Raw genomic sequence first — 21,309 nt, forward strand, 5'->3', positions numbered from 1 at the left:
CCGAGAGTAATAACAGCAGAGAGAGGTTACCGTGGTAGACACCCATGAAGAGAGAGGTTACCAGGGTAGACACCCGAGAAGAGAGAAGATTCGCCTTATTCCTGTGCTTTAATATAGCGGCTAGAAGAAACGTGTACCCAGAGTCCCACATAATGGGGAACGACTAGGCTACCACAACGTTTAAAGACGTTGTGAAAGGGGTACGTTTACACTCCATGAGGGGTAATGATTAGATGCAGAGATATTTGTATCCAGATGGTGTCCGTCTAGTCTGTTAAGTGTCTGTCTTACATGTTTCTCTGTTGTGACGTCACACATATGTATTGAACATTTTTTGAGAAAACTGATTTAAAAATTGGATACGATTTGATAGCTGAGACAGAATCGCACATGAATTGATGCTTTTGAACAAATCGGTAGTAAACAATTTTGGTGGAAAATTTGGGTTGGAGCTTGCAATATTTGGTGCTCGCTCCTATTGTTAGAAGCTGTTTAAACCACACGAAAGCATTGGCAAGTGTTATATAAGAGGAAAGGGAACAGATTTGCGCATGGAAGACATAACTCCATTGGCACACTTATGCAAGCAATTACCAAAACATGCACCCAAGCTAAAGAAATATAGTACAGAGTGAGTTAAGTATACCGCCCACAAGATCTTTATGCCATGGCCACAAAATGGGTCTTGATCCAAAGCCGTCTTACAACATATGATGACATATTTGCACGCCAAATATACAGGAAAGAAGTTAGAAAAACGCCTTGATGCTCTTGAGCTGTGGAAAATGTACGAATAGGTAAAGGAGGAAGAGCTACCAATAGATTGGATACTTAATGTATGCACAGAGGGGGGTGAGACGCCTACCGCGCCACCTGCCCCACCCAAAACGAGAGTTGAAGAAAGTTAGGACGAGGGATTATACCCGTTGAGGGAACTTAAAGCAGCCACGGGGTACAGCAACCGAGCATATGTGTCACCTACACATAGTAGTGACGAGAATCAAGGGAAAGATAAGGACAAGAATATTACCTCTGCAGTCCCAAGGGACAAGGGGAGATGCGCTGATGAAAGGAAAGATCAGGCACAGACAAGTGCATCTCTTGACAAGGAGGGAGAAGGGAAGAGATGGAAGGGAAGCTAAGGCAGAACTGATGAGATAACATTTGCAAAGGATGGGAGGACACATTTTATTGAAACTCAATGGGAAATGCATTGATGACGTAAGACAAAAGGAGAGGTTAGATGAGACACAGAGAGAGGGGAAAGAGAAGGAGTTAAGAGACGAAAGGATAAGAAGGAAAGACAGCCAAAGGTGAGAACAGCTATATCATGAAGAGCAAAAAAAACAGCTTGATCGCAACCCAAGAGCGGTCTACGATCAAGACAGACAGAAACAGCAAAGGTTAGAAGAAGAGCAAAGGATATGTGAGAAAAGAATAAGGAGACAAAGAGATGAGGACATTCGAAAGGCAGATGAACGTAGAAATGAAAAGAGAAAGGAAGAAGATAGGGTCAGAGAAGAGACGAGGAAGCACAAAGAATTTGATGACGATATTGAACATAAGCGAAGACAGAGAGCATGCGATCTTAAATATCTGGGGAGATAGGTTAAAAAACCCACTCCAGTAGTAGATTGGGAAGACATCGAATAATTCTTTCCTGCGTACGATTCAGTACCGGGCACGTCTAGGGCAAATATTGAAGATGACTTCGACACCAGAAGCATCGGAGAAACGATCGATAGAATATATGATGAAATGGGGCTAGAACAGACACCCCAAGGGGAGGGGGAAGACGAGCGCCTGGAGAGTACTCAGCTGTACGACACTGAGAATGTCGCCCGAAGCAGCTGAATCAAGCATGCAGCAGGTGGCTAGTCCACAAAAAAATAATCAGAGTAACGTAGGGTTTTACCCACGGGGAAGAGGATTTAGGGGAAGAGGATGGCAGAGCAATCAGGGAGGTTTCCAAAATACTCAAGGAGGCTTTCAAAATATGCAAAATGGTAACAAAGATGGGCAAATGGTCCGACCACCGCCAGTTTATTGGCTGTGTGGAATGAAAGGGCATTTGGCACGCACATGCAGAAGTCAAGGCATGTTGCAGAAAGGCCAAAGAACAGGAGCAGGCACGATAAACCCACCTGCAGTTTTACAGCAGGGTGGTGCACAGAGTCACACAGTGCAACAACAAGCACAAGGAGCGCAGCAAGGGGTGCAACCACAAAGCATGGGGAATTTTCCACAAGGACAATCCCAACAGGCACCACTGCAACTATCACAGACCATGAACCCTGGAATGGGAGGTAACAATGGGAATGGGGGAAATCTACCAGCACACGGTGGGCCGAATTTATATATAAGGTAGGACAGTTCACTGGGAACCCTGATGTGCTCAGTGACTCCAGACTCTCATAGGGAACCTAGGGTGGAAGTCGGTTATAGGGGGTAAAGAATATTCCTTCCTAGTGGACACAGGTGCGACACTCTCGTGTATACGTGAAGGCAAGTTTTCCTTGTGCGGTGAGACCATAGATACTCAGAGTTTTACAGGAGCTCACAGTCGAGTTCCCTTTACAAACGCACTTCCAGTCTCCATAGGAGAGTGCGAAATGAATGTACCTTTATTATAGTCACATCAAACCCCAGTAAACATTTTGGGTTGAGACTTAATGACAAAGTTGAACATGACAATCTCGTTCACGGAGGAGGGCATAGTATGCTCCACTCCAGGAATGCACTATTCAAATGTATGCGAAATGGTTAGAGCATACTCAGGACACATAGCCATGAGGGCTATACCATTAGAGCCAGAAATATTCGCATACAGCATACGTGTGCTTATGCCAGGATTGCCAGGCCTTGGAGACAAAATCATGAGAACCCCTGATGAGTTCCTATTTAGACCAAGAATACCTATGCACGAGGAGGTGGGACAAGTATTTCCCTTGATGATACACACAGCTGCAGTGCGAGGGAAGTGATCTTGGTTGACGGTTACGATGATGAAGGCAGACAATGGTGTGCGATAATTGCCATCGAAGAAGTATATCGAGTGACTGACGTCACTGATGACGATCTGTTTGAAGAACAAACAGATATAGGAGAGACAATGGTAGAAGTAAGTCTCATCTTTTGGGTTAAAATGATTAAAAGAGAAGTAGCTCAGAGAATGATGTTGGTGCTAAAATGTCCTGAATATTTTAATGACGATATAGCTAAAGTGCCTGTCTCAGTGTGGACTACAGGACCCTATGACGTGGGTCTCTTGAAGGGGGTTGGAGAAGTAAGGATTAAACTGAAACCAGGAGCAATTCTACCAAGAGCCCGACAATATCCCATGTCCAGAGAGGCAGATGAAGGTATTTTTAAGACAATTTCCGCCATGATGGACCAGGGCATTTTAGTGACGTCAGAGTCACCATGTAATACGTCAGTGTATCCTGTCGAAAAATCAAAGGCAGGGTCTTTGAGTTTCATTCAGAATTTACACCCAATAAATGATAGTGTTGAGGCCGAGTTCCCTTTATTCCCTAACCCGACTTCAATTCTATGTAATATACCTGTTGAGGCAAAATATTTCATGGTGATTGACTTGAAAAGTGCATTTTTCTCAATCCTGTTCCACCGTGACTCACAAGATCTGACGTCATTCACGTTAAGACAAATGCATCTGAAAAGCACGAGGCTGCCACAGGGGTACTGTGAGTCCCCTTCTATTTTCAACAGAGTCCTGCAGATGGACTTAAGCAATATTGCATTAAAAAGTGTCATCCTGCAGTATGTGGCTGAAATCTTAATCTGCAGCACACCAGAAAAGCAATGCAGGCACGATTCTAATCAATTACTGACTATACTGGCTGAGAAAGGATATAAGGTTGACAAGGAAAAGCTGCAATATTGTCAACAGGAAGTGCTGTACATAGGCCAGCTGATCTTACATGAAGGAAAGAAGGTAACCCCAGAAAGGGCTGAAGCTATATTGAACACGGCTAAGCCGCACATGATAAAGCAGATGCAGATGTTTTTAGGCCTATGCAACTATGTCAGAGCATGGGTCTTCGACTATAACTGTTAAGATGGATTTCTGAACTCTGACCTGGAGGGGCAGAGGTTCAGAAGGCCAGCCAAGTTTCTTGGAACAGGGTAACCTCTGGACAAGCCAGACCAATCAGGGTAGCGATGGCAGCGGTCAAGACTAAGTCTCAAGAGGGGTGAGGGTGACGGAAAGACCTCAATGAGCACATAAAGCAAGGACACTTACAAATTACTGCAGACAGATGTTATATTAAAAATATAGACACATTTATTATAAGGTCTTTGTAACATCGACCATAGCAAAGAATCACGATAATACAAAAGTAAACCAACGCATCACAATCAATACAATATATATACAAGACCGCGGGGTCTAAGGAGTTAGGAGCACGTAATATGTAGACCACCTAGATGGGGAGGAAAACAGGCAGTGCAAGTTATCATTAGACCCAGTTCAACATCTGAAATACACCTAACTAGGAGGAAGTCTGAGCCCTATGAAGAGAGGAGCCTTATGCTCAAAAGTACCTGCACGCGCTGGTGCCAATGGACAAAGAGGGCCTCTTCGAGGATATCAGGCAGTTCAGGAAGGTGAATGAAGCAATGCAGAACAAGTCCCCACTACTCAAGCAAGGCCTCCCCTTGTGGGCAGAGGCAGGGTGTGGGTGCGGGATAGAGTCGCTATTTCGCAACAGCGGTAGAAAAGAAACGGGCTCCTGTGTGAGGGGCCACCGGTTGGGGTATGGACTACTCACCGGTCCCCGATGCAGGCAGACCCAGACTTCTCCAGTTCAGTTCATGTTGCTGTCAGGTTCAGCTGCGATGATCAGGATGTCTTGACATCATGTAGATTCTGCGTAGCAGGATGCAGGGTCGAGGGTGTCACAAATGCAGCAGACATGCACAGGTTGTTACCACAGCAGGGCAACACGGCAACCACGTTTACTCTGGTCCGGGTGCACTCGTCTCACTTCAGACCTGGGAATGCCAAGTGTACGAAATTGTGAGGGTGCCGTGGACGCAGAGCAAGCAGTAAACAAAGTTTCGAGGGCTTCCCCGAAACGGCATTGGTGACCGAGCAAAGCATCCTGCGTAAACTGGCCAGCCCTCTGGTTGGTCCAGGGACACTTCCGAAGAGGCTTACTTGCACGGTTTGATGAAGGTGCCGATCCCACTATTCCAATGGGTCGAAGCGCCTTTGCAGACCTTCTAGGACGATCAGATGCAGAGGGGTCTCGCAGGACGACAGCGGCTCAGGGTGCCGAACCTTCAGCGGGTCACCAGCGGTTCCTCAACTCAGCTTCTTGTTGCAGAATACTAGGCTCCTTATCCCTTGTTTGGTGTGAACTCAGGAGATCGACATGGTAGTGGTGTTTTCAGCCTCCTCTTATCCAAAGTTCCCTTTGCGCCAAAACGGAGAGGACCCAATGGGAGATCTTCTCACAAACACTCACACCATACGTGGACCTATCACGGACCACGGTGGTCCCTGGCATTCAGGACACTCTAGACTCTCTGGCACCCAGGATGTGTATTGGGAACAGACATCCCAGCCCACTTCCTGGAGGCACACACAAGGCATGCAGAAGCCCGCAAAAGCATTGTGTTTCGCGGGAAAGTGCATGACCAAATGAGGACTGCCCCGGGTCGGCTCGACCTGGGGGAAGGTGAAGGGGCAAGACGGTCAGCGGACAGGACAAAGAACCTCATGGCATGGCCATTTTGGGAGCCAGGCCACCTATTCGTGCCAAACACGGTAAGCGCGGATACATGGCAAAAAAAGGGTTCACCAGTCCCTGACACACTTGCACAGTTCATGATAAGTCCAGCGATAGTTTCTAGGGCCTTTGGAATAACTAGAGACCCAAGAGCGCGGTAATGTAAGTTACGGTGCACTCTTCTTTCATGTTGCACAAAAGCTGCAACATGAGGAAAGGACTAAAGCTTCCAGCCATCAAATCTTTGTTTTTGCTTTGTCACCCCGAGTGGGACGGGTATGCCCAGACGTGGGTCCCGTGCCTGCTGGGCCTAGAGACTCAAGCTACTCCTCACTGATGAGGCCCAAAAGGCTGAAACATGTCTGGGGATGCTTGTGGTCTCGTGCGGAAGGGATGTGGCCTAGCAGTTCGGGCTGGACTGCCCCTTTTGGGGTGGGACTAAGCCTGATTTGCATATGGTCTTTCCCCTTCTGTAATGGCTTGGCAGGCGAAGAACGATGGTCTGGAGGGTTTCCCAGAGCAATGCCAGTGGTTAAGATTCATTCTAAACCTTCCAGCCATCAAATCTTTGTTTTTGCTGACTGTCTTAAGGGCATGTCAGTTTCCCCATAAGAATTGAGCGAAAGCCCAGAGGAGTGCGGCGGAATGCTGCGCTTCTCTGGCAAAGTCTATATCAGGGTGTAAAACAACAGCAAAAAGGTGGGGGGTTGCCACATGGAGGGAAAATTACATACAATTATGAAATCTTTCCTAACAATAGCTCTTACACTAAGCCTTTACTTCAGGCTCTGTAGAAGGCCCAAGTGAGGAAAGAAAAGATTGAATGGTCTGAAACCATGGAGAAAGGGTTTGCTGAAATCAAGAGAGCTATTTGAACAACTCCAGTTCTCAGAATCCCCAATTATGCAGAGGAATTTTACCTGTTTTCACACACAAATGGCAGCATCATGACGGCAGTGCTCGCTCAAAGAACCTTGTTTGGGTACAAGCCCCTGGTATATTACAGTGGGAATCTGGACCCAGTAATGAGAGGCCACTTCCCATGCGAACAAAGTTTAGCTGCCGCAGCGTTCACCATCAAGAAGGCTACAACCATTGTAATGGCTGCTCAATGACATTGTACGTCGCAAACTCATTATTTGCCATTCTAGAAAAACCAAAGGGCACATTGACATCTCAGAGAGCTTCTGCTTATGAAGTGATCATATTAAACCCATCGATTAAAATAGTCTGATGTAAAATAGTGAACCCATCCATGTTCATAGCAGAGATCGTCTTTATTGGCAGGTCTTCAAGGATCGACCAAACTGATGGGCAAAGATACACAGGCGTCGCTGTGATAAAGCACACAGCAAATCGAGAATTTTGAGAGCTTCTTAGTGCACGAATACCATCTTATTATTCAGCACAGGCCGCAGAATTATTGGCGTTAATACTCGCCATTGAGAATCACGCAGACCAGGAAGTTACGGTATACAGTGACTCCGCCTATGTGACGTCGACAGTGCACGCAGGTTTAGCATGCTGGAAAAGGAGGGCTACCTTCGAGCAGACGGCACACCAGTGCAGAACGCAGCCTTATTGGACAGGCTGATTAATTCACTACAGCTCCCAGTGGGCATAGCGGTCGTGAAATGCGCCGCCCACACGAAAGGGACAGATTTTGTCTCACGTGGAAACCAAGCAGCAGACACAGAAGCCAAGCGTATGCCATCCAAAAGTGAGATGGTTATGGCAGTGGAAGCTATCCATACCAATGGGGTAATGTTGCTTACATGAACCGCACCTGAGAGTTACAGCAATTTGGGGCAAACACAGTTAATGGAACTCCAAGGGGAGGCACCACAAGAAGAGAAGAACCTGTGGAAACATCGAGGGTGTTCATTAAACCCCTCTGACAGCTTGTGGCAACAAGAGAGCACTGGTAAACCAGTAATGCCTGTAGCCCTACTAAAAATGGCGCTGGAGCAGTTACATTACCCAGCTCATATGACTAAAGAGAATCTAGCAGCAACGCTCGCGGAAGACTGGTTCATAACAAATTTAGAGGGGCATGTTGCATTTTTCATGGTGAACTGTTTAATTTGCCAGCAATTTACAGCAGGGCACACATTAAAAGTAATGAGAGGAGTCATACCCAGGCCAAATGGGCCATTACAGCACTTGCACGTCAATTACGTCGACATGGTTCAAGTATGTGACGGGTACAGAAAGTACATTTTGTGGTGTGTCCATTCTCTAGATGGATTGAAGCAGGTCCATGTACACACCCAAACTCTACCTGTGCGGGCAAATTGTTTGTGAAGGAAGTTTTCCCCCAGATGGGGGGTCTGCGAAGTCCTGCTAAAGGACCATTCGCTATCCATTGAGGAAGTGGAAAATATTATCTCAAAGCTTAAACCTTCAAATTGCCAAGGCGACACCTGCCCTGCACCAATCATTGAGGAAGTTGCGCATGACCTTGCGCCTTTTATCACTACTTTCATTAATGCCTCCTTCAGATCAGGCATCGTCCCAGATAACCTAAAGGAAGCCTGGGTCATCCCTTTAATCAAAAAATCCACCCTTGACCCAAGCAACCCTGCAAATTACCTGCCCATCATTACTGTACCATACCTACTAAAAATCCTGGGCTGTGCTGCATACCTGCAAATTCAGGCATATCTTGAATCAAACCAATTACTGGGACTCCGTCAATCGGGCTTCCTTCCTAAACATGGCACAGAAACCGCCTTGCTAGATTTAAAAACCCAAATTGAGGACCTAAAAGATAAGGGCAAGCTGGCACTCCTCCTTCTGCTCTATCTCTCAGCGGCATTCGACTTGGTGGATCATAAAATTCTCTGACACCACCTCAAAACTACTGCGCACTTTTCTGACTCAGCGTCATCTTGGATTAGCTCATTTCTAGCAAATAGAACCATGAGGGTCTTCTCTCCTCTAGCCTCTGCAGATACCACCCATGTCTCGTGCGGAGTCCCTCAAGGATCCTGCGTATCTCCCACTCTATACAATGTGTTTACCATGCCTCTCATTGACATACTTGACTATCTAGGTGTCTCTTACACCAACTACGCTGACGACACCCAGATATTCATCCCCATCTCCGGTGACTTTGCTCTTGACGCTTAGGCTCTTAATGACGTCTACCCTATCATCCAGGCTTGGATGGCTCACCACGGGCTCTGCCTTAAAGATGAGAAAACGGAGTAACTCATCCTTGGTTCGCACTCCAAATTGGCCAAACTAAATCCAGCTTACAAAACATTCACCATAGACGGTAACATCATCAACGTGTCGAACACAGCAAAAACCTTGGGCATCTATCTGGACGCAACTCTTTCCCTGACTAGACAAACCAACGCGGTAGCGTCGGCATCTGCATATACCTGCAAACTTATCACAGTCTGCAGAACCATCCTGAATTCAGAGAATTGCATAATCCTAGCTAGAACATTAATATTGGCTAAAATAGACTACTGCAATGCTCTCTACCTAGGGACCAGTCAAAAGAATATTGACAAGTTACAAGTTGCACAAAACAACGCCATAAGGGCGGCCCTCAACATCCCTAGAAGCTCTCACATCTCAGACATCAGACGTAGCCTTCACTGGCTCCCCGTCGAACAGCGAATATCTCTCAAAACCTTAGCCTTAACTTACAAGGCTCAGAACAACCTGGTGCCTGCTTACATGACTAGCTGCTTCTCGCAGCATGTCACAAGCAGACCGCTGAGATCAGCCTATGTTAACACTCTCACTATACCCAGATTTAAGCTGCAGTCTGCTGGGGTTCAAGTTTCCCAGTTCTTGCATCTAAACTCTGGAACACTACCCCTGCCACACTCAGAGCAGAACCTGCGTTCCTCTCCTTCAAAAACAAAAACAAACTCTGGCTCCACAAGCTTGATATGCCCATTTCACTCTCTACTGAACACTAACTACCTCAGCCCTGTGCACCCTCTCATCTCTCTCCTAATCCAGCTTCAGTTCCATTTCTTTATATATCATGTACTGTGTTTTTTTAAGCTATGCTTTAAGCCTTTTGTATTATCCTGAATAAGACTACGTCACTGCTGTAACATACAATGACCGAGGACATTTACATTGGAAGCAAATACAGTATCCTGATTCATTCAGCACCGAGACATATTTGAAATCACTTATGGTGTCCCACAGTAGCGACATCACAAAGGACGTGGTCACCTATTTCAACCTAGTGCTAAGATCATACCCTTCACAGGTAAGGAGGTTCACCAGTGTCGCAGACTTTCTCCAAGATCCTGAAAACGAAAAAATAATATGACAACTGCTTACTGTCATTGCTGAACAACTCATCCTACTCCTTGAGTACAGCGAGAAAGAATCAAATGTTCCCAACGCAGGCGGAAATAAATGAATTTGTCAACACACTGTTCTTTCGCATAATCAAAGACTGTCCAACTCTCATTGGAAGAAAGACAGACACGCTCACATTTCTTCGAGACCCAGCAAACACTGAACATTTAAGCCATCTTTTAAATAAGATAATCATTTTAGTCGCACTCCACGCGACCGGACAGTGCAGACATTGTTTACATCAAGGAAAAAACATATAATTCTGAACCCAGCAAGACAGGACAGATGTCCCTATCACCAGAACATAGCAGATTGGCACACAATGTCCTCTTTCACCTAGTAACTGACTTTCCAGAGCTGGTGGGAAGACCTACCAAGGTTGACGTCCTCACCTTCATCAGAGATCCAACTAATGTCGCACAGATGGGAATGCTCCTGCATGGAATCATACTCCAAGTGGAACTTTCCAACCATCAGAGAGAATATCTGAGGAGATTTTAATAAAAGCCCTCCGCCGAGGGACAGATCGAAGGAGCAGATTTAAGAACTTCACTTGTTGTACTTGTTGTTATTTTTTCCCTATTTCTTCATACTGATCAGTGTCCAATTTGTCCTCAGGACTGAAGCAGATTCGAGGGGTGGACTGGGAGCTTACCTACTTTGAACACGCACAGTAAAGGGACTTACTGAAGTATTATTTAATTTGATTTTTTCCCCATAGTCTAGCAAAGGAACTGCATCCTGAAATAAGAGATAATGGGCCTCATTACGGGTCAGGCGGTCCGGAAATAACAGTGGCGGTAAACCCGCTGCCACTGTTAATTCCGGACCGCCCGATCCCGAGTCCTGCAGGCGGGAGGTGGTGTTCCCGCCAGGTCTGACCTGGCTGGTTTAACACCGCCCGCCTGCAGGCGGACGTGGAAACACCAGCAACATCACGAAATGGTGCCAGTGTTTCCACTTCCCCATTCCCATTGAGTCCTAGTGGACTCAATGGGAATGGGGATTTACCGAATTCTGCCTCCGGAATTCCCGGAACACCAGGGTCGTAATGCCCTGGTAATTCCGGGAGTCATGGAGGCGGAATGATAATACGAGTCTGGCGGTAACCGAGCCGAAAAAAACAGCTGGTTGCCGCCGGACTCGTAATGAGGCCCAATTTGCCATTCACAAGAAGGGGGATACTTGTGAAGCACCAAACATTCATAACGATAAAATCTGAAAGACGATATTGGTTAAGAGAATATAATAAATTTGACATTTTGGCAAATGATCGAGATGGGGGTCCAGAGCAGCAACCTGGTCCTCCCACAAGCAGAGAGACACCTTAACTTCTCTGGAAGGAAATGCTGTCGCCTAACACTTAGAACCATAATGTACTTATGCATCATATTTGTCATTATTTTTCTGTCATTAACAATCAAAACTGCATTCTTTATTGGTGCATGAAGCGTTCCAATTTCAGTGCACCCACCTGATGATACACGCATGAAACCCACAAAAGCACCCAGACCTTATATAGTCATTCCAGTCCCTAGAAAATCTGATGGTAGAGTAAATGAACTTCAAATGAACGTGATTACTAGTGATATGCACACACTTATGGTAACGAATGAGCAGGAAAGCTGGAAACAGGGTCGGCATGAAATTAATGAAGAAAAAACACTGACAACTACACGCACACACACACTCAATGCACACGAAACAGGCCTAGTGTCAATGACCGCAGAACCACAAACGAAAGCAGCAGAGAAGATGAGACTGCCTGCCATATAATCCTTCACAGAAGATAATGTGAGAAAACAAGAAGAATTAAGAGAAAGAACAACAAAAACAGTCATATCAGAAACCCTTAAGAAAACAGAGGCGGCCTCAGAGAAACTCTCTGCAAGAACACAACTGATAGCAGACTCATTATTCGCATACATAGCCAGAGCAAGGAAACTACAAGAGGAAATGAAGAACAAAACAGCAGAGACTGTAAGTACCAGGTCTACAATACAGCCATATACCGGACCAGTGTCAGGATGGTTGGCATGGGCTTTTGCACGCAGCAGAGAAAAGATGCATGAGGACCAGGAAAGAGCTGCCAGACTCCTGTCCACTCAAAAGGAGCAGATGAAGAGACCTGCACCATGGACCAGGATACCTTAGAACCCTCCAGCAAGAAAAAGCCATACAGATTCATTCAGAGATGTAGTAATAGCAAACTACACGAAGACCTTAAGAATCAAGAGAAACATGCATGAAGACGACAATGAACTGAACGATTACCTGGATAGCACAGCACACCTAGGTAACAACATTTGGTACCAGCACATGAAGGAAGTTGGAAGACGAAAATCCGAAGGGGAATGCTTCGTTTGCGCACTCCTACCGTACAGCATGGGGAAGTCCAAGATCTTTGTGGCTGTAGAAATTGATGTCCCGACAGCACACTGCCTCTCACACATAGCAATGTGCAATACCAGAGGCCAGTTCATGGGAAATGAAGCCTCATTGATATGGGCAGTGCTTAAAGTGGGCCGGGGCCTGCCGGGGCTGGGCCCCGGCAGTCTCCAAAAAGTGGGACTGAGGCGGGGCCCTGCCGAACCCCCGTCCTACCGCAACATTGGCAGGAATCGCGGGATGCATTATCCTGTTGCGGTCGCAGCCGCGACGGAAGATGAGCTTGCAATGAAGTCAGGCAAGCTGACAGAAGTGGCAGCCAGCCACAGCGACGCTGTGACTGGCTGCCACTTCCGTCAGTCATAGTAACTGCGTCTGGTGACTCCTCGCGCGAGAGGTCACCAGAGGCAGTTACCGTCCCTTTGTTTCCCCAGGTCGCCGAGGCGTCTTTAACCTCGGCGAACCTGGGGATTCATCGACATATTTCGAGGTTTATAAAAGATGGCTTTGAAAGTACACATTTCCAGCCATCTTTTATAAAGCTTTGCCGACGGACAATTTTGTCCGTAGTCAAAGCTTTATAAAAGATGGCTTGGATTGTGTACTTTCAAAGCCATCTTTTATCAACCCGAAATATTTAAAAAAGATGGCCTGAAAACTAGTCAAACCGTAGGTTATGCACACAAATATATATAAATGTTATATATTTGTGTGCGTACCTTACTATGGTTTGTGTACTTTGCATGCCATCTTTTATAAACGTAGAAATATGTTACATATTTCTATGTTTAGAAAAGATGGCTTGCATAGTACACAAACCATAGTAAGGTACGCATACAAATATATAACATTTATATATATTTGTGTGTATACCCTACGATTTGTGTACTTTTTAGGCCACGCCCCTCCCATAAGCCACGCCCCCAAATGAGCCCCCCCCCCCGATTTCTTACCCCACTTAAAGCCCTGGATATGGGCAACTGAGACAGCTTACCCCAATGAAGATGATTATGTTCAGGACATTAAGACGAGAAACAGAGCTCACACTAGGAATCATGTGATCTGGTATGAGAAGCCTGGAGTTAAAAGACAGGAATAAGATGGGAAGTGAACCCAAAACTAAATGTCCAAGGATAAACTCCAGAAGAGGCTCAAAATTGGAAAAACAGAGGCCAAATGCAGATCTGGGGAACAGTGCTTTCACCAGACGGATGGGAAAAACGAGTAGTAATCTGCAGAGCAAGGATGGTCCCCGGAGCCTGCAAGGAGGCAATTGAAAACTCACAAAGACCACTATGGCCTAAACTTACAAAGTTATTGACATGGGTCGAAGACAGAGGAGGACCCCTGCAGATAGTGCCACTAGAAAGTCCAAAATTGTGCTTCAGGAACAATGGCACAAGAAAAATGGGGGAGAATCAAAACTGCGGATGAATTTCTCAGGCTCCAGGAATGACTCATGGGACTGCAGTGATCATGGATCATTATTGGGCATGTGGACCCAAAGACTACATCAGACTGCCAAAAAACTGGGGAGGTATTTGCACAATAGTGAATGTCCACATTCCAGCATTAGTAATCCCGAAGTGTGACCTGAATATTGACAGTTTTCCAAAAGCAGATGCTCACCTGAGGAAGAAGAAATCTGTGGAACTGATAACCCGAATGAAGAGAGAAAATTACTTCTCTGCTAAATCAGAAGAAGCATTTCATGCGATCCCATATGAACATAGGTTGTTCAGCCTCACCTGATCAGTGTTCACAACGACTTTTATGGCAAGAATCCAAGTTGGAGTAAATACTAAATGGTTTCAGATAACCAGATGGGAGTTACTACAAACCATCAACACAACAATAAAAGGATTCAATGCAATCAAGGAAGAGTTAAGAGCCATCCGACTAATGATTCTCCAGAACAGATATGTACTTGACATGATCACAGCTATGGATGGAGGAGTTTGTGCAAAAATAGGAGAATCATGTTGCACATTTTATACCATCTCACGACGGGGAAAATGGAACTTTAACAGAAGCTATAAGTATGCTGACAAACCTGCAGAACCAGATGATCAATGAAACCGATGAAGTCAATGATGACAGCCGGTTTGGATCACTCTTTTCATGGGTTCCACAATGGATGGAGGATGCATTCAAGTTCCTGGGAGCCTTGCTAATGATGATATTACTAGGATTTTGCGTTATCAAGATAATAATCTTGCAATGCCAGAAAACTGCGAAGAAAGCCATAGGGATGAAAATCATGATTGATGTCAAACCAGGATAGAAGCCCGGAGATCTGACTGATGAAGAAATAAGAGACTTTCTGAAGGCTAGCAAGCACGCACCAGAAGGTACAAAGTTTCTTTATCCCAGGAAACACAGGAATTATGAAGGTAAATGGATTTACTGCAGCCCAAATGGACAATGTCAGCTGATGACATGGAACAAAGACAAACATGTAAAGACAGCCGGAAGACTGAGAGGAGTGATAAAAATATGGACTCCTAAGAGACACTTCTTTAAACCATCATGTACAGACCCAGAAGGTGAACAAGGAATGAACCCAGAAGATGAAGTGAAGATAAATACAGAGGAACCAAGTGAGATGAATCCAAAGGAGGAAGTGAAAGTGGTTGATGAATCGACCAAAGGGGGGAGTGTAGAGGAGGTCCCAAATATAGCCTGCACTCCAGTTGCCCATTTTGAAGTACCAGGAATGTTCACACCGAGATATGTGACGTATGATGAGCAAATAAACCAGCAGAGAGCCGCAGTAGGGCTCTGCCCAGTGCCTATCAGGAGAACAACACCTGTTGAAGTACCAATAACCAGACAACCATGGACAGTAAGGTAACCATTGAGAAAACCCTAACTGCAAATGAAACAAAATGAAGATAGGCTAAATACCGTCCCGGAAGAAACCACAAAGGTCTTAATTGAAGATGAATGGTGACGTCACGAAGGCCCGGACAGATTTGCAGATAAAAGATAAGATGACCCAAAGATGACACAAGAGGCAAAATGTCATGAATAAGGATACCATGAACCTAGAAGAAGAAGCAATGTTGAAATATAAAGAAACTTAAGCTGTAAAGCAGGATGAAGTCATTCAAACCAGCTAACACCTGTACATATGCATGCAACCGCAAGAAAGCTAAGGAAACAGTGTGGCTTGCTATGTTTGATAGAAGATAGACCGCGGCAAGCGCCACCTACACATATCTACCTCAACAAAGCATGTTATATAAGTGCGAGTCCACTTTACACAAAAGCAGAATTAACTCAGGTTACTAGAGGTCAAACAGGACAGTATTCGTATTCCAGCTAAAATGAGAAGAGAAGGCTGAATCAAAATTTAGCAGAGGCAACGTGAGCCAGGAAGAGCCAAGGTCAGACCAATAGAAGGAGCGAACAGTAGCTTTGCAGAATCGAAACTTTTAGAACAGAATAGCCTATCTAAGGACGGCCGAGATAAGGAGGCGTAGGCAGTTGGCAAGCCGAATAAGAATTAAATACACAAATTCAAGGAAACTAGATTTTTTATAACGCCGACTGCACAGTAAATATATAGTCGGCATTATAAAGGCGCAGTATTTGTACATTTCCATTCAAAGAACTTCCCCAAAGTCCCCTGGTTGTGTAATGCCTAATGGCGTACAATCATCTCCTGATAGATAGGCCCTGCAGGTGGAGCTTTGTCTGCAACGTGTATTTTCATCCAATGTTGGCATCAGTTGGCAATGATTGCAGCAACAACAACTGGACAAGTCTTCCATTCTACTTGGTTCTGGATCAGGAGAATTGCAGTGTCAGTGATCCCCCCCATATCTTTCAGGCTTTACCTTGATACCCATTCTTCATCCGTAAATTCAGGTGCATACATGAGCTCACGAAAACCAGCCATGCATGTTGGAGAAGTCCACAACAAAACACAGACCTGTTAAAAAACAAAAAACAAAAGGGGTATCAAATTTCAATTAAAGAACTTAAAATGCAGTATTGCTAATCAAGCATTTTTTTAAATAAAAGATAGACTTTGAAAGGGATGCGTTAGGAAAATGTATACAAAATGGTTTTGATAAGAAATTAATAATTGTAATTAGCATTGGGTTAATTGTGCCAGTAAAACACCAGCAGAGGTATATTTGGATAAATAGTTAATTGAATGAGGTCAATTATTTCATTACATGTCTATAGTTGCCAGCATGCTTTTAGAGCACAATCTAGATGGTTTTTGCTAGCAGAAACAAATCCATTCATTTGCTAGTTCTAGTCTAGTGGATGGTCACGTTAGTAGTAGTTTACCATGCCTTTTGATTTTGGTATTTCAGAAATAAATACATCAAACACTGAGAGACACAAGAGAAAAATACAGGCAACATATAAAGGCTTTGTTGATATACATTGAACGCTACATGTTGCGCACTTCCATGGCGGCACATGATTGAATTGCATAGAGTACATATATCCCCAGTGTCCTCTCACGTCACCACCAGGGGCATTGTTTTGCAACTGCGGCATCTCACGTCACCAGCAGGGGCGCATGATATGATGTACTTCACAGAGCATGTGACATTAGCCTGGAGATTACACTAGTCGATGGGAACACCTGTGATTCACAGATATTTAGACTTTAAAATGTAAGCTATGCTCCGCAAAAATGGTTTAATACATCGATATATGGTGCAAGGCGGATGTCATTACAATGGGTCGAATTAAACACGCAGGTCAATCTTTCCTTTAACTTTAGGGCAGCAATGCTGAACATATGTAGAGAGAAGAGAGCATTTTTATTTGACAAGGGACACTTTAGAAGATAACAACAGTAGAGACACCATTGCAAAGGGAGAGCAATGCCTGCTTGTGAGAGCACCCTGCAGTGTGCCACTGCGTGCTATGCTATTCTTATAATGCGGGAAGCTATAATGCAGCGACCACAGAAAAGCAAGATGACAGATCCCCTTCTCAGCTCTGCCTTTCCCTCTCTGGTTACTCCAACTCCACCACTGTCTCATGCCTGCTGATATCAAAGGCGCTCTGTAGTGCAGCACCCTGATGTGATGCTAGCTGTTCTAATGTGAATGCTGGTGAAAGCAGAGTTCCCAGAAGATCTCCTGGTGAGATCTCCTTTGGCCTGAGGGGGGAGATGTTATCCTTCCTCCTCGGAAATCAAAGGAAGACAGCATCATGATTATTATCTCACTGGGGGTAGTGGGGACAGCCAGGCTAGTCATGAATATACACCACCTTCTCATCACTGACCTGTGTTCACAGGATTGATATTTGTATGATATGAAATTGGTTTGACTTTGATAACTGTGTATTTTAATCAGTTACCAGAGGTGCAGAAGTTAAATGCCACCTTTTGCTGCAGTGACATTGTGCCCCAGCAGCTTTCAGGAATGCACGTGTAATCTGTGAACCTTCCCTGTGCCACTGAATTAGAAGGTGCTGCAGATGTCAAGGAACTGGTGCAGCAAGAGCACATGTATGCGCTATGCACGTGTAGGCGCTACGCTTTTGGCATGGAACCTTTTATGAAATGGTGGGTCGGATGAGCAGAAACAGAATTCCCTGCATCATTTTATATTACTAAAAATGTAAACATCTAGGGACTTCACACTCTCACCAGATGGCATTCTGTAACAATGGCAGTGACTGATGAGGCGTGATAATCACATGCAGTAATTCCGCCTATGCCAGTGGAGCCCAATGGGAATCCATAATGGGGAATAAACACACTTCTAAATGAGGCAGTAAATTACTGTTATCGCATGCAGTAACAGTCAATCACTACGGCGTGATTAGCACAGCTAATACTGCCAAACCTATGGGACCCTTAGCCACATTTTTGTGTCCAGCTTTGTACCCAATTTTGTGTTACGTGCTACTGCAGATTTTACTTTGCGATGGTATTCATTTATTGTTTTCAGCCATGCCTTGATTAGTTTATATTCAATTTCAATATGATTTTAGGGTCTTAAATAAAAAAAAATATAGATTGCTTTTCATTAAGCGTTAACACCCTGTGCCAGGGACAACTCTGAGCATTAGGTGCCTGGAAGCCTGACGGGGCAGGATGACCCCAGAAAACAGAAAGTGGGGGAGGGAAATTGGAGCAGATGGAGCAATTGCTACAATGATGTGACAGCTAAGTCACAATGTGAAAGGCAGGAGAACGAGGGCGATGGCATCGACACACTGAGCTAACAGCAATGGGGTGCAGAGGTCCAGACCAAGGAGCAGGCTGGGGAGTTACACTGGGGGCGCTTCAGAGACTATGGTATGCGAGGGAGAAGGTGGGGATGCCAGGAGAAGGGCAAAGATGGGTAGGGTAATATTCAGAACACTAATCATAATTAGAACCCTGGGCGAGTGAATAACCTGTTCCCATTGGCCAATTTGCGGGCTATAAGAACTGGTATAGCGTGCAGTTTCATTACAGCCCATAAATTGCATCCTTCAGATTGGAAAGTTGTGCATTAACACTGGTTTGCCCCCCTCTAGTGGCCAAAGTGAAAATTACATTTTCCTATGAATACCGTCTTTTTTACTTTAATAGTTTGTTAGTTAAAAGAATAGCTTACTATAATTAAGCATGTTTTATTTATTATCATGCTATTTTTTTAATAAACTTAAATATTCCGCAAGGAATAACCAACAACTTAACTTGTAAGAGAGCATTATAATCCAAACAGTGCACCCATTTCAAGCTATAATACGCCTTCAACCGAAAACTGCCAAATTGCCTCCATCTGAGTTACTTAAAGGCATTTGTGGAAAAGTAGTATATTTACCATTCAATCTTAAAATAAATGTAGAAACGTTAGGAGTACAATGGCCAATAGATCAGTCATTGACTGCACTAGTTTATCGTCTCACAACGAAAGACAAAAGAATTTGGCAACAACTAGACAACTTAAACAAAGTTAGACAATCCCTACAATATCTCAAAGAAAACAATCAATACTACAAAGATATAAACATAGAGGAAAAGTTAAGAGGAACCACCAAATAATTCAAGACTCACTAGCAACTAGCCAATTTGAACGTGAAGATCGTGTTACTGCAGCCAAAACTTTAGACCAGTATGCAAAACCCACTACACTCCAAAGACACCATAGAAGATGCATTAGAAACTTATCAAATGCATCAAGACAAAGGATCCCCAGTGAGCATATGGGAGAAAAGTATAGCAGCACGTTCTTTTCCTCTACTCTTTCCTACAGGAAAAGGAGGAAGATAGGGTTAAAGATCCATACAAATTACTGCATCAGAATATCACTCTTTATTTATGAATGTCATCTGAAGACCCCACATTCATACAAAATGTAGAATACATGTTCCACCTCCTGTTCGAAAGTGAACTAGCAACTTTATGTTATGGAGTTGCACACACATTAAAAACATGCTCCAATTGTTTACACATGTCCACTACCCAACTGCTTTAAAAGATAAAAGACAAGAGGCCTCATTACAATTGAGGCGGAGCGGGTTAACGGGATCTGCTAAAGGAGGCGGACCCGTTAAACCCATTCCGCCTCATTACAAGCTCCCCTCGCGGGACCCGGTAAGTAACGCCTGGTCAAACCAGGCCTGCTTACCGGGTCCCGCGAGGCGAAGAGGGAGCAAACAACGGGTTGCTCGTAATCGGCCCGTTGTTTGCTCCCTCCCCCATACCCATTCAGCCCTATGGGGGCTGAAATGAGAATGGGGAAGGTCCGGGCCCGGGTTCCTGGAGGGAGGAATTACCGGGCCCTCCGAACTCGGAATAGCCCGTTAATTCCACATTCTGGGAACCCGGACCCGATTTTGGCGGTAGCCATGCTGCCAATAGCGGCATGGCTACCGCCAAAACCATAATGAGGCCCAAAGATTAAGTTTTGCAGTCAAGTATCACAAATCTCTTGGCAAACATGTGTGGTACAAAAGAATAGTGATTCTGACGTCATGCTGATGTACGCTGTATGCTAAGGAACTTAGGCCCATCCACATGGTTTGTTACTTTAAGTTGTGCAGCATATGCATGGGATGAATTGCATGACTTCTTACACACTGCAAACCAAAATAAAGAGGGAATAGATATAAAAACACCAGAAGGACTCTGTTCTCTTACCTCTGTCAATGTATCAATGTACTTTCACCATCGCTTCATTGTCATGCTGCACTTCATCTGCAATAAAACTACCCTCCACTTGGAAAAGTGGAACACTTCTTTTAGAGAAAAGAATATCAATCCAGAGGGTCATCACACATCCACATGTTTTTGTGGAAATAATATGCTCCAAAATTTGACCAAGACAGTGATGCCACCATTTTACAGTTTATTGAAAAATACATTAACTGTGACATCCATTCAGAAACCACACATACTGACCAATGTACACAAATCTTACACTTCTAAAAACATAAGTGTGGCAAATACTCCCAACGTAGATATAAAACAAAGGTAAATACTATACCAAAAGTTGCTTTGGCTTTCCTAGACCAGTTTCCAAAAAAGGACAAGTAAATAGCTTGGTGTCTTCTGTTAGACACACTGTAAATGGCAAATCCCCTAAAACACCTACAACATTAAAAGGGATGAAGCATCCAAGCACATTAATGATTGCAATGCAATCTTTGCCCTCTTGGGGAATGCAAATATAGCCATACGATACATTGCAAACAATCCTACTGCAGTTGCGAGATATTTCACCAAAGTTGAGAAAACAGAGTTAAAAGACATCTGGGACGGCATATCATCTGTCAAAACACTGTCACAAAAATTGTACAGCTTTGGTATAAAAGTGCACTCCCACAGAGAATACGGGTGCTATGAAGCTGC

The sequence above is a fragment of the Ambystoma mexicanum genome, chromosome 6p (genome assembly GCF_040938575.1).
Source record: "Ambystoma mexicanum isolate Mex_15411 chromosome 6p, UKY_AmexF1_1, whole genome shotgun sequence".
NCBI lineage: Eukaryota > Metazoa > Chordata > Amphibia > Caudata > Ambystomatidae > Ambystoma > Ambystoma mexicanum.